A 12,812-nucleotide genomic window follows, 5' to 3' on the forward strand; every position below is an offset into this window, starting at 1 on the left:
CAATAGCATTAAAACATGTATTCAGTTCATTCTAGTCACTCAGTTGTGTCCAACTCTTTGTGACCCTGTGAACCACAGCAGGCCAGGTCTTCCTGTCCATCATCAACTCCCGGAGTCTACTCAAACTCATGTCCATTGAAAACATGTATATTGCCATGTAAAACAGATGACCAGTCCAAGTTTGATCCATGACACAGGGCATGCAAAGCTGATGCTCTGGGACAACCCAGAGGGATGGGGTGGGGAGGGAGGTGAGAAGGGGGTTCAGGATGGTGGGACACATGTACACCCATGGCTGATTCATGTGATGTATGGCAAAAACCACCACAATATTGCAAAGTGGTTAGCCTTTAATTAAAATAATTTTAAAAAATAAAGCAGAAATAGACATTTTTCTGGAACTCTCTTGCTTTTTCTATGATCCAGTGGATGATGGCAATTTGATCTCTGGTTCCTGTGCCTTTTCTAAATCCAGCTTGGAACATATAGAACTTCTTGGTTCACATACTGTTGAAGCCTCACTTGGAGAATTTTTAGCATTACTTTGCTAGCATATGAGATGAATGTAATTGTGCAGTAGTCTGAACATTCTTTCACATTGCCTTTTTGGGGTACTGGAATAAAACTAAGATTTTTCAGTCCTGTGGCCACTGCTGGCTGAATGTGTGGCCAAATTTGTTTGCATTTTGAGTGCAGCACTTTCACAGCATCACATTTTAGGATTCGAAATAGTTCAACTGGAATATCAACACCTCCACTAGCTTTGTTCATAACAAAGCTGATGATTCCAAAGACCCACTTGAATTCACACTCCAGGATGCCTGACTGCAGCTCTGTGATGACGTAATCATGGTTATCTGGGTCATTAAGCTTTTTTTTTTTTTCCATTTATTTTTATTAGTTGGAGGCTAATTACTTTACATCATTACAGTAGTTTTTGTCATACATTGAAATGAATTAGCCATGGATTTACATGTATTCCCCATCCCAGTCCCCCCTCCCACCTCCCTCTCCACCCGATCCCTCTGGGTCTTCCCAGTGCACCAGGCCCTAGCACTTGTCTCATGTACCCAACCTGGGCTGGTGATCTGTTTCACCCTAGATAATATACATGTTTCAATGCTGTTCTCTTGAAACATCCCACCCTCGCCTTCTCCCAGAGTCCACAAGTCTGTTCTATACATCTGAGTCTCTTTTCAGTTCTAATGAGATGGATGAAACTGGAGCCCATTATACAGAGCGAAGTAAGCCAGAAAGATAAAGACCATTACAGTATACTAACACATATATATGGACTTTAGAAAGATGGTAACGATAACCCTATATGCAAAACAGAATAAGCTTTTTTTTCTATATAGTTCTTCTGTGTATTCTTACCACCTCTTCTTAAAGACTTCTGCTTCTGTTAGGTTCATACCATTAATACCATTATTGTGCCCATTTATGCATGTAACGTTAGCTTGGTATCTCTAATTTTCTTGGAAAGATCTCTAGTCTTTCACATTGTATTGCTTTCCTCTATCTTTGCACTGATCACTTAATAAAGTTTTCTTACACAACCACACACACACACACACACACACACACACACACAAACGCACCACAGAATAGCACCTAACTGCAACTACCGTAAAGAAACAAGTCAGACACTCACATCTGCTAGTAGCAAGTGGGGGTTGGGCATGAAGGGCGGGCTGCATCTTTGGTTCTTAGGGTGAGAAACAAGCTTGAATGCCCTAAGGACAAACTGAGGGGGTTAATGTGACATAAAAACTCAAACCCTGAGAATGCCACAGAGACAAATAAAGAAAACATAACTTTTCCTACAGGATGATTCAAATGCCACATGATGACCACTGGCATGGTCTCAAGCAAAGGTTTGCACCCTAGCAATTAAATTGGAGAGTAAACCAGCTTTCACTAATAGCTCTGCCTCTGCAGAGGCACAGAGGCAGGTACACTAGAACCAGAGGCAGAAGGTATAGGGCTGCTGCTATTCAGCGCCAGACACAGCATCTCCTATCAAACTGTAAACAGGCTGCCAAGTCAGTAACCACATCTTTCTGGGATCCTGGATGGTTCACACAGCCCAGGAGTGTCACAGCCTGAGATCAGCCACCCTGAGGAGACACACAGCACACCTGGGACTGCACACTCAAAGTGTACCCAGGAAACTAAGCAGTGGGGGCAAGGGAGGTGCATAAGATGCGCTGCCCACCTGAGACAGTGCACTTGCTGAGAACACACTTGCTTGAATGGTTTGGACCTGGGAAGGGCACAGAACAGACAGCCCACATGGGTCAGTGCCTTTGCAGAATACCCAAGAGGCTGAGTGGCTTGCATCTAGAAAGTACACAAAACATTGGACCCACCTGGGACAATGCCTTCACAAGTCACCATGGAGCCTGAGCCATGTGAAACTGGAAAAGAGGCACCACCTTGGACTGTGGCAATGACTGTGTGGCCCATCCACTGCAAGCACTCCTCACACATTCTAGCAGCATTTATTTGCTGGGTCCCTCCCTCTCCACAGCACAAATGAGTAAGTGAGCCTGAATAAGAGGCTACCTTCACACACTCTCAAGTCAGGGTAGAGATTAGACTCTGAAGGCCCTTGCAAAAAGAGGAAGCCAAAATAAGCAAAGAAGAGGTAACCATCCTGCAAGTGACAGGTGCAACAGATTAAAACCCTTAAATTAAGCTAACGCTGTGTATTTGAGGGTCAACTATACACTTTGAGTACCAGCTGGAACAGGAACCATCTGACACTAACCTGACCCCTACTGCCCACAATAGCTCCAGAAAAATTACTAGATACATTTTTACTATTATCACTTTATAATTTTCTAAAATTTTAGCATTAATTATTCCTTTAAATTTCATTTTTATAGCCTGTTACCTTTCTTTTAAAAAACACTTATTTTTTTTTCCATTTATTTTTATTAGTTGGAGGCTAATTACTTTACATCATTGCAGTAGTTTTTATCATACATTGAAATGAATTAGCCATGGATTTACATGTATACCCCATCCCGGTCCCCCCTCCCACCTCCCTCTCCACCCAATCCCTCTGGGTCTTCCCAGTGCACCAGGCACGAGCACTTGTCTCATGCACCCAACCTGGGCTGGTGATCTGTTTCACCCTAGATAATATACATGTTTCAATGCTGTTCTCTTGAAACATCCCACCCTCGCCTTTTCGCAGAGTCCACAAGTCTGTTCTATACGTCTGAGTCTCTTTTTCTGTTTTGCATATAGGGTTATCGTTACCATCTTTCTAAAGTCCATATATATGTGTTAGTATACTGTAATGGTCTTTATCTTTCTGGCTTACTTCGCTCTGTATAATGGGCTCCAGTTTCATCCATCTCATTAGAACTGATTCAAATGAATTCTTTTTAATGGCTGAGTAATATTCCATGGTGTATATGTACCACAGTTTCCTCATCCATTCGTCTGCTGATGGGCATCTAGGTTGCTTCCATGTCCTGGCTATTATAAACAGTGCTGCGATGAACATTGGGATGCATGTGTCTCTTTCAGATCTGGTTTCCTTGGTGTGTATGCCCAGAAGTGGGATTGCTGGGTCATATGGCAGTTCTATTTCCAGCTTTTTAAGAAATCTCCACACTGTTTTCCATAGTGGCTATACTAGCTTGCATTCCCACCAACAGTGTAAGAGGGTTCCCTTTTCTCCACACCCTCTCCAGCATTTATTGCTTGTAGACTTTTGGATAGCAGCCATCCTGACTGGCGTGTAATGGTACCTCATTGTGGTTTTGATTTGCATTTCTCTGATAATGAGTGATGTTGAGCATCTTTTCATGTGTTTGCTAGCCATCTGTATGTCTTCCTTGGAGAAATGTCTGTTGAGTTCTTTGGCCCATTTTTTGATTGGGTCATTTATTTTTCTGGAGTTGAGCTGGAGAAGTTGATTGTGTATTTTTGAGATTAATCCTTTGTCTGTTGCTTCATTTGCTATTATTTTCTCCCAATCTGAGGGCTGTCTTTTCACCTTGCTTATAGTTTCCTTTGTTGTGCAAAAGCTTTTAAGTTTCATTAGGTCCTTTTAAGCAAATTCCATATATATTTTTAAAACTTGGGGGGCTCTATTCAAAGCTTTTAATCTTTGATTTTTGATATTTGTTATCATTTTGGTAACTTTAAGAGTCTAATTTTTAGTATCCATTTTCACTTAAGGATTTGATTACTGGCTTGACTACACACTCACCTTTTGACTCTCCCTCTTCTCCTTTTGGTCACCTCTATCTCTCTCCTCCCTCTTTCCTACTCTATATAACTCTATGAATCTCTCTCAGTGTTCAGTATCATGGAGAGTTGTTTCACCATTAACCTAGGAATTTTGTCTTCTGCGCTCTGTGGATGGAAAAGCCTTGGGCCTACCATAAGAGACAAACTGAAACCCAGAACCAAGAGCTTCAAGTCCAGGACTTTAGATCACCATAGAACTCCTGACCCTCAGGGAACATTGATAGACAAGAGCTACCCAATATTCTCCAGACCAACACTGAAACCAAAGCCAGCAAGTTCCAGTGCAAGACACCTCACATTAATTCTCCAGCAAAACAGGAACAAAATCCTATACATTAAAAGATGGCCTTCCCAAACCCAAACCAAACCCATACCCCAAAACTCACTATTGGACACTCATCACACTCCAGAGAGAAGAGATCTATCTCCAACCACCAGAACAGTGACCCAAATCCCCCTAACCAGGAAACTCTGACAAGTCACTTCTCCAACCCCACCCACAGGGAACAAAATCTGCAATTAAAAGGAACCACAACCTTGAAGCCTGAAGAAAGGGGACCCCAAACACTATAATCTAAATAAAATGAAAAGATAGAAACATTTAACAGGTGTACATAATAAATATAATAAAAATCCACACCAAGCACCAAAAAAGAGGAGGAAATAGGGAGTCTACATGAAAATGAATTCAGAATAATGATAGTAAAGATGATCTAAAATCTTGAAAAGAAGATGGACTTATAGCCAAATAAAATATAGATACAAGAAGATGCAAGAAATGTTTAACAAGGACCTGAAAGAAATAAAGAAGAGTCAATCAATAATGAAAAATGCAATAACTGGGATTTTAAACACTCTGAACAGAACCAACAGTAGAGTAACAAAGGCAGAAAACCGATACGTGAGCTGGAAGACAGAAAAGTGGAAATAAATGAAGTGAAGCAGAAAAAAAGAATAAAAAGAAATGAAGACAACTCAAAGACCTCTGGGACAGTGTTAAACACCCCAACATTCGAATCATAGGAGTCCCAGAAGAAGAAGACAAAAACAAAGGCCATGAGAAAATACTTGAGGAGATAATAGTTGAAAACTTCCCTAAAATGGGAAGGAAATAGTCACCCAAGTCCAGGAAACTCAGAGAATTCCAAGCAGTATAAACCCACCATGAAACACCCCAAAACACATATTAATTAAATTAACAAAAATGAAAAACAAGAGCAAATATTAAAAGCAGCAAAGGAAAAGCAACAAATAACACAAGGGGATCCCCATAACAGCGGATCATTCAAATAAACTCTTCAGGTAGAAAGGAATGCCAGGACATACTTAAAGTGATGAAAGAGTAAAACCTATGAGCAAGATTACTCTATCCAGTGAGGATCTCATTCAGGTATAAAGAATAAACCAAAAGCTTTACAGACATGCAAAAGGTGACAGAATTCAGCACCACCAAACAAATTCTTCCAAAAATGCTAAATGATCTTCCCTAGACAGGAAACACAGAAAGAGTTTATAAAAGCAAAACTAAAACCATAAATTAAGTTGGAACGGGACCATGCTCATCAATAACTATCTTAAATGTAAATGGACTAAATGCTGCAACCAAAAGACAAAAACCTGGTTGACGGATATAAAAACAAGATCCTTTTGCTGTCTATAAGAGACCTACCTCAAACTAAGGAACACATACAGATTAAAAGTGAGGGGCTGGGAAAAGATGTTTCATGTAAATGAAGACAAAAAAAAGTGGAAGTAACAGTGCTCATAGCAAATTAAATACTTCAAAATAAAGACCATGATAAGAGACAAAGAAGGACACTACACAATGATCAAGGGATCAATTCCAGAAGAAAATATTACAAATACAAATATATACATAACTAACATAGGAAAACCTCAATATGTAAGGAAAATTCTAACATGTATGAGAGGTGATATTAAAAGTAACACAATAACAGCGGGGGACATTTTTAAATATCCCACTCACACCTATCCATAGATCAACCAAACAGAAAATTAACATGGAAACACAAGCTTTAAATGATACAATGAACCAGTTAGACCTAATTTATATCTACAGGGCATTTCACACAAAGCCAATAGATTTCACCTTTTTCTCAAGTACACACAGAACAGATATTCTAGGCCACAAATCTAGCCTTGGCAAATTTTTAAAAATTGAAATCATTTCAAGCATCCCTTCTGATCACAGTGTGGTAAGACTAGATATCAACCACAGTGGGGTAAAACTAAAAAACACAAAGATATGAAGGCTAAACATGTTTCTGAAAAACCAACAGATCACGGAAGAAATGAAAAATAAAGTGAAAATATGCATGGAAACAAATGATAATGAAAACATGACAGCCCAAAGTCTATGGGAGTAGTAAAAGCAGTGCTAGTAAGGAAGTTCAGAGCAAAACAAGCCTACCTCAGGAAACAAGAGAAACATGAAATAAACAACCTAACTTTACACATAAAACAACTAACTTTTTCTTTAGAAAAAGAAGAACAAACCTCAAAGTTAATAGAAGAAAAAAATCATAAAACTCAGAGCAGAAATAAATGAAAAACAAATGGAGGAGACTACAGCAAAGATCAACAAAGCTAAAAGCTGGTTCTTTTGAGAAGATAAAATGGACAAGCATATAGCCAGACTCATCGAGGAAGAAAGAAAACTCAAATCAATAAAACTGGAAATGAAAATGGAAAAATCACAATTGCAGAGGAAGTAAAACTCCCAAATTCACTCTACAAAGCTACCATCATTGTAATACCAAAATCAAAGACACCATAAAAAAGAACACTATGGGCCAGTATCACTGATGAACACAGATGAAAAAATACCAATAATTCTAGCAAACAGAATCCAACAACATGTTAAAAAGATCATACATAATGATCAAATGGATTCTATACGAAGGATGAAAGGACACTTTGATATTCACAAAATCAATATGATGCACCATATTAACAAATTGAAAGATAAAAAACCAAGATTATCTCAACAGATGCAGAGAAGATCTTTGACAAAATTCAACACAAATTTATGATAAAAACTCTCCAGAAAACAAGCTTAGTAGGAAAAAACTCTGACTTGATAAAAGCCATAAATGACAAACCCACAGCAGACATCATTCTCAATCATGAAAAACTGAAAGCATTTCCATTAAAATAAGGAACAAGACAATGGTGCCACTCTTGCCACTATTACTGAACATAATTTTGAAAGTCCTAGACACAGCAATCAGAGATTAAAAAAATAAAAATTAAAAACAAATCCAGATTGGAAAAGAAGTAAAACTTCTACTGTTTGCAGATGACATGTCCTCCATAAAGAAAACCCAAAAGATGCCACCACAAAATTACTAATCAATGAATATAGTAAAGTTTCAGAATATAAAATTAATACACAGAAATTCCTTGCAATCCTATACACTAATGGTGAAAAATCAGAAAGTGAATTTAAGGAAATGATCCCATTCACCATTGCAACAAAGAGAATAAAATAGCTATGAATAAATTTACCTAAATAAACAAAAGACCTTATATAGAAAACTATAAAACCTGATGAAAGAAATCAAAGATATTAAATAGATGGAGAAATACACCATGGCCTTGAATTGGAAGAATCAATACAGTAAACATGAGCATACTACTAAAGCAATCTATAGGTAGATTCATTCACCATTGAATGCAGTCCCTATCAAATACCAATGGTATTTTTCACAGAACTAGGACAGATAATTTCCCAATTTGTATGGAAACACAAATGCAGAGAATGCAGAGAGAATAGCCCTCTGCATATATTCAAGGGAATAGCCAAAGCAATCTTGAGAAAGAAGAATGGAACTGAAGGAATCAACTTTCCTGACTTAAGACTCTACTACAAAGCTACAGCCATCAAGACATATGGTACTGACACAAAGACAGAAATATAGATCAATGAAACAAAATAGGAAGTCCAGAGATAAATCCACACACCTATGGACACTGTATCTTTGATAAAGGATGCAAAAATATACAATGATGAAAACTCAGTCTCTTCAGCAAGTGTTGCTGGGAAAACTGGTCAGCTATATTAAAAGAATGAAACTACAACATTTTCTCATACCATACACAAAAATAAACTCAAAATGTATTAAAGACCTAAATGTAAGACCAGAAACTATAAAACTCTTAAGAGGAAAACATGGGCAGAACACTCTTTGACATAAATCACAGCAAGATCCTCTATGACCCACCTTCCAGAGTAATGGAAATAAAAACAAAAATGAACAGGGCCTAATTAAACTTAAAAGTTTTCACACAGTAAAGGACACTATAAGCAAGGTGAAGAGAGTCTTCAGAATGGGAGAAAAGTATGGCAAACAAAAGAACTGACAAAAAATTAATGTCCAAAATATACATGAAGATCAATACTAGAAAAATGAACAATCCAATCAAAAAGTGGGCCAAAGAACTAAACAGACATTTCTCTAAAGATATACAGATGGCTACTGAACATAGGAAAAGATGCTCAACACCACTCATTATTAGAGACATATAAATCAAAACCACAATGAGGTGTCATCTCATACTGGTCAGAATTGTTGTCATCAAAATGTCTACAAACAATAAATGTTGGTGAGGGAGTGGAAAAAAGGTAAACCTCTTACACTGTTGGTAGGAATGCAAACTAGAATAGCTGCAATGGAGAACAGTGTGGAGATTTCTTAGAAAACTGGGAACGGAACTTGCCATACCACTCAGCAATCTCACTTCCTGCATACACCCTGAGAAAACCAGAACTGAAAGAGATGCATGTACCCCAATTGTTCATTGTAGTACTGTTTACAATAGCTAGGAAGCAACCTGGATATCCATCAATAGACGAATGGATAAGGAAGTTGTGGTATATATACACAAAAGAATTATTACTCAGCTATATAAAGGAATGCATTTGAGTCGATTCTAAACAGGAGCCTGTTATACATTGTGAGTGAAGTTAGAAAGAGAAACACATACTATATATTAACACATATATACATAATTTAGAAAAATGGTTAAGGATGATCCTACATGCAAGGCAGCACAAGAGACAGATATAAAGGAGAGACTTTTGGGAGAAGAGACTTTGAGAGAAGCCAAGGGTGGGATGTTTGAGAGAATAGCACTGAAACATGTATATTACCATAAATAAACAGATGAGCAGTGCAAGTTTGAATCAGGGCACCCAAAGCTGGTACTCTAGGACAACCCAGAGTAATAGGGTAGGGAGGCAGGAGGAGGGTTCAGGATGCAGGAACACATGTGTACCTGTGCTGGTGTATGCTGATGTAAGACAAAACCCAACACAATGTTGGGAAGTAATTATCCTCCCATTAAAGTAATTTAAAAAATGAATGAGCTGCTTTCTGAAATTTCAGTGTTGGGAGTTCATGGTCCTGTGTATCTTCTGAACCTATGTAACAACATCTGACTTGAAGGAGGGTAGTGTCCCTTGCTAGAAAATCCCATGGACGGAGGAGCCTGGTAGGCTACAGTCCATGGGGTCGCAAAGAGTCAGACACGACTGAGCAACTTCACTTTCACTTTTCACTTTCACACACTGGAGAAGGAAATGGCAACCCACTCCAGTGTTCTTGTCTGGAGAATCTCAGGGATGGGGGGCTGCCGTCTATGGGGTCGCACAGAGTCAGATACAACTGAAGCAATTCAGCAGCAGCAGCAGTGTCCAATTATCATGCCAAGAACTGTGCCCCCACACTCCAAATCTTGCAAAATAAAAGTGTACAGTCTCCATTAAATTACCATTTTTTCCCCTCTCTAGGGCATCTTATAGAATCTTTCCAGTGATTGGAGGGGAAATATAAAGATCATCTACTTTTAACCACCAATCAATGCAGGACGTTCAATTATTTTTTAAGTTTCTAGGACTTATAAAAATGCTATCTATAAAATTTCTACATGACATGTATCAAAATAATTCTTCCATGGACAAATGCACATAAGCAACTCAAGATGAAGCACTACTGCTTCACTGTTACTCTAGAGACAGAAAAGAATACATTGTCACCAGTATTTTACTTCATTCAGGTTTTTAGAACAAAATACTGCAAACTGGCTTATAAACAACAGAAATTTTCAGTTCCAGACATTGGAAGTCTAGGATCAGGGTGCTAGTAGGGCTAAGCTCTGGTGAAGGATCCTCTTCTGATTTGCAAACTGCTGAGTCTTGCTGTGTCTTCTCATGGTGAACCCTTTGGGATCTCCTTTCTAAGAGTAGTGACTCCTTTCTTACTAGTTGCCCCGTGGTGGTGTAATGACCTCCCAAGGCCCTCCTTCCCACTGCTATCATTCTGGGGGGTTAGGACTTCAATGTAAAATTTTTAGAAAAAATAACCAGATCATGACAACTACCAAACACAACCTGAGAGTAAATTAAATCTTTGGACAAACCATATTTGTTGGAGGAAGTCCATAGAGAAGTTTTTCAAGTGGCTCTCTACCTACAATGAACTGTATCGTGTAAGCAGATTCTGATATTTTTGGCTAAGTGTTAAAGGAAAGTATTTAGAAGACTAAATAACCAGAAAGTTTTGATTATGCATGAAGTTAACTTCTGAAGTTGCTTTCTTAAGAGTATTAATACTAGTCCTCAATCTCAAATATATTCACCTATTTTAAGTGTTCAGGAACTCCAAAGATTAAGAATCACAAACCACATCTGTGAACTTTTTTCCTGAATTATGTACATACTCATTTTACAAACTTAGGAAATAAAGTGACAGTGAAGTGAAATGAAACCATACGAGGACTGACTCCCCTTTTTTATGATACCAAAACCAGCTAAAGTTGTATTCCCTATATACAAACTCTTAAAAGTTTTAGAAATTACTTGATGAATCTTTTCTCACTGAAGATATGTAAAATTTAACTCAGATTATTAAATTTTCATCTTACTACAGCATACACATTCAAAACAAAATATTAAAAATCAAGGTTAGCATCTAAATTTCTAGCAAAATACACACTAAAAAACATACACCAGTAACAGAAAGCAAGGCCAGAATATACTCAATGCAACATTTTATCACATTTTTTAGCTGTTGCTTCTACATTTCCCTTATCTCAGCTAAGAGATAAATTTATGAAAGACTTAATTTATACAATTTTTTATGAAATTAGATTTTCACTTGTACATTGTAATTTTATTATTCATAAAACTCAAAACTATTTGGTTACAATGCATATGACATTTGAGAATGAAATGTCATACAATATAACTTATATGTAAAGAATCATCTAATTATTTTATCATTAGAAGTTTTCTTACTTCAGAAATATTTAAAGATGTTAAAAACTCTTAACAGAGCAAAACTTTCAATGAAAATAAAATCTGAGTATCACTTAATGTAGAATTTCTGCAACTTCTAATCACATGAATTGAAAATTACTACTCTAACCTGTATACTAAAACCTGCATTTTGGAAATCCTCTTATTGTGACAGTGGCAATATAAAATGATGAAAATAATATATGTTACCAAATTTAGTATAAAAATACACTTGGGCAACATACACAAGAAAACAGCTCCTCTTTTTACTAACTTCAAATGCAAACTTCTGCTTCCCATAAATTTTATCAAAAATCTCAAGAAAACATCTAGGTAAATATAGAAAGACTCTGTAAACAGACTGGTTGAAACTAGGGCTTATGATGATGAGGCAATTTATCAAAACATCCATTAACTGGAAGGAAAACAGGAGACAGATCTTTTCTCTTCTTTCTTCCCATTGTTTTAACAACAGATATTGTGGTTTTTACCCCTAAGTTTCATTACATTAAAATAAAAAAGTGTTAATATCCTACTTAAAATAATTCAGCTTATCTGTTTCTAAAAGAAATGTAATACTTTTAAACAATGAAAACAAACAAATGTACCTTAAACTATATTTATACGGAAGTTTTATTTTTCTTAACAGGTGATGAGCAAAATTCAAACTGTAGAACAATCCTCAGGCCTCTGAGATCAAGCCAGATCTGTAAGTGAAAAGAACATCAGATCTACAGAAAAAAATAATTCTTATAATACTACATACAGGATCTCCTTAGACTATCTGGAAAATAAATCCTTTTGAACTAAAATTATGGACACCAACCAGATTTTTCGTCAATGTCTATCTGTTGTCAGAAAAGCTCTATAATCTATGAGATCATTATATGTTATGCAAACTATTCTTAATAAAGTTTAGCATCTTATTTTCCCCATAAGACAGAAAGTCAGTACTAAATCAAATTCTTTTGAGTCAATCTGATCATAGGAGTGAAACTTCAGTAAATCACTGGAAAAAATGACTCTGGAATAAGTAATATTCTGATGTAATACACATAAACCTAAACAAAATACCAAAAATAACACAAGCTTACCATTGTCTTTGGTTTTTTCCCCAACTGAGCTACTAGTCACAGATCCAGAAAGGTGTTCTCTTTTTCATCTAAGGAAAGACTTAACTCTGTGGCTTTGTATTCAAGCGTTCTTTGGTTAGACTCCTAGC

This window comes from Odocoileus virginianus, unplaced genomic scaffold (assembly GCF_023699985.2).
Source record: "Odocoileus virginianus isolate 20LAN1187 ecotype Illinois unplaced genomic scaffold, Ovbor_1.2 Unplaced_Contig_32, whole genome shotgun sequence".
NCBI lineage: Eukaryota > Metazoa > Chordata > Mammalia > Artiodactyla > Cervidae > Odocoileus > Odocoileus virginianus.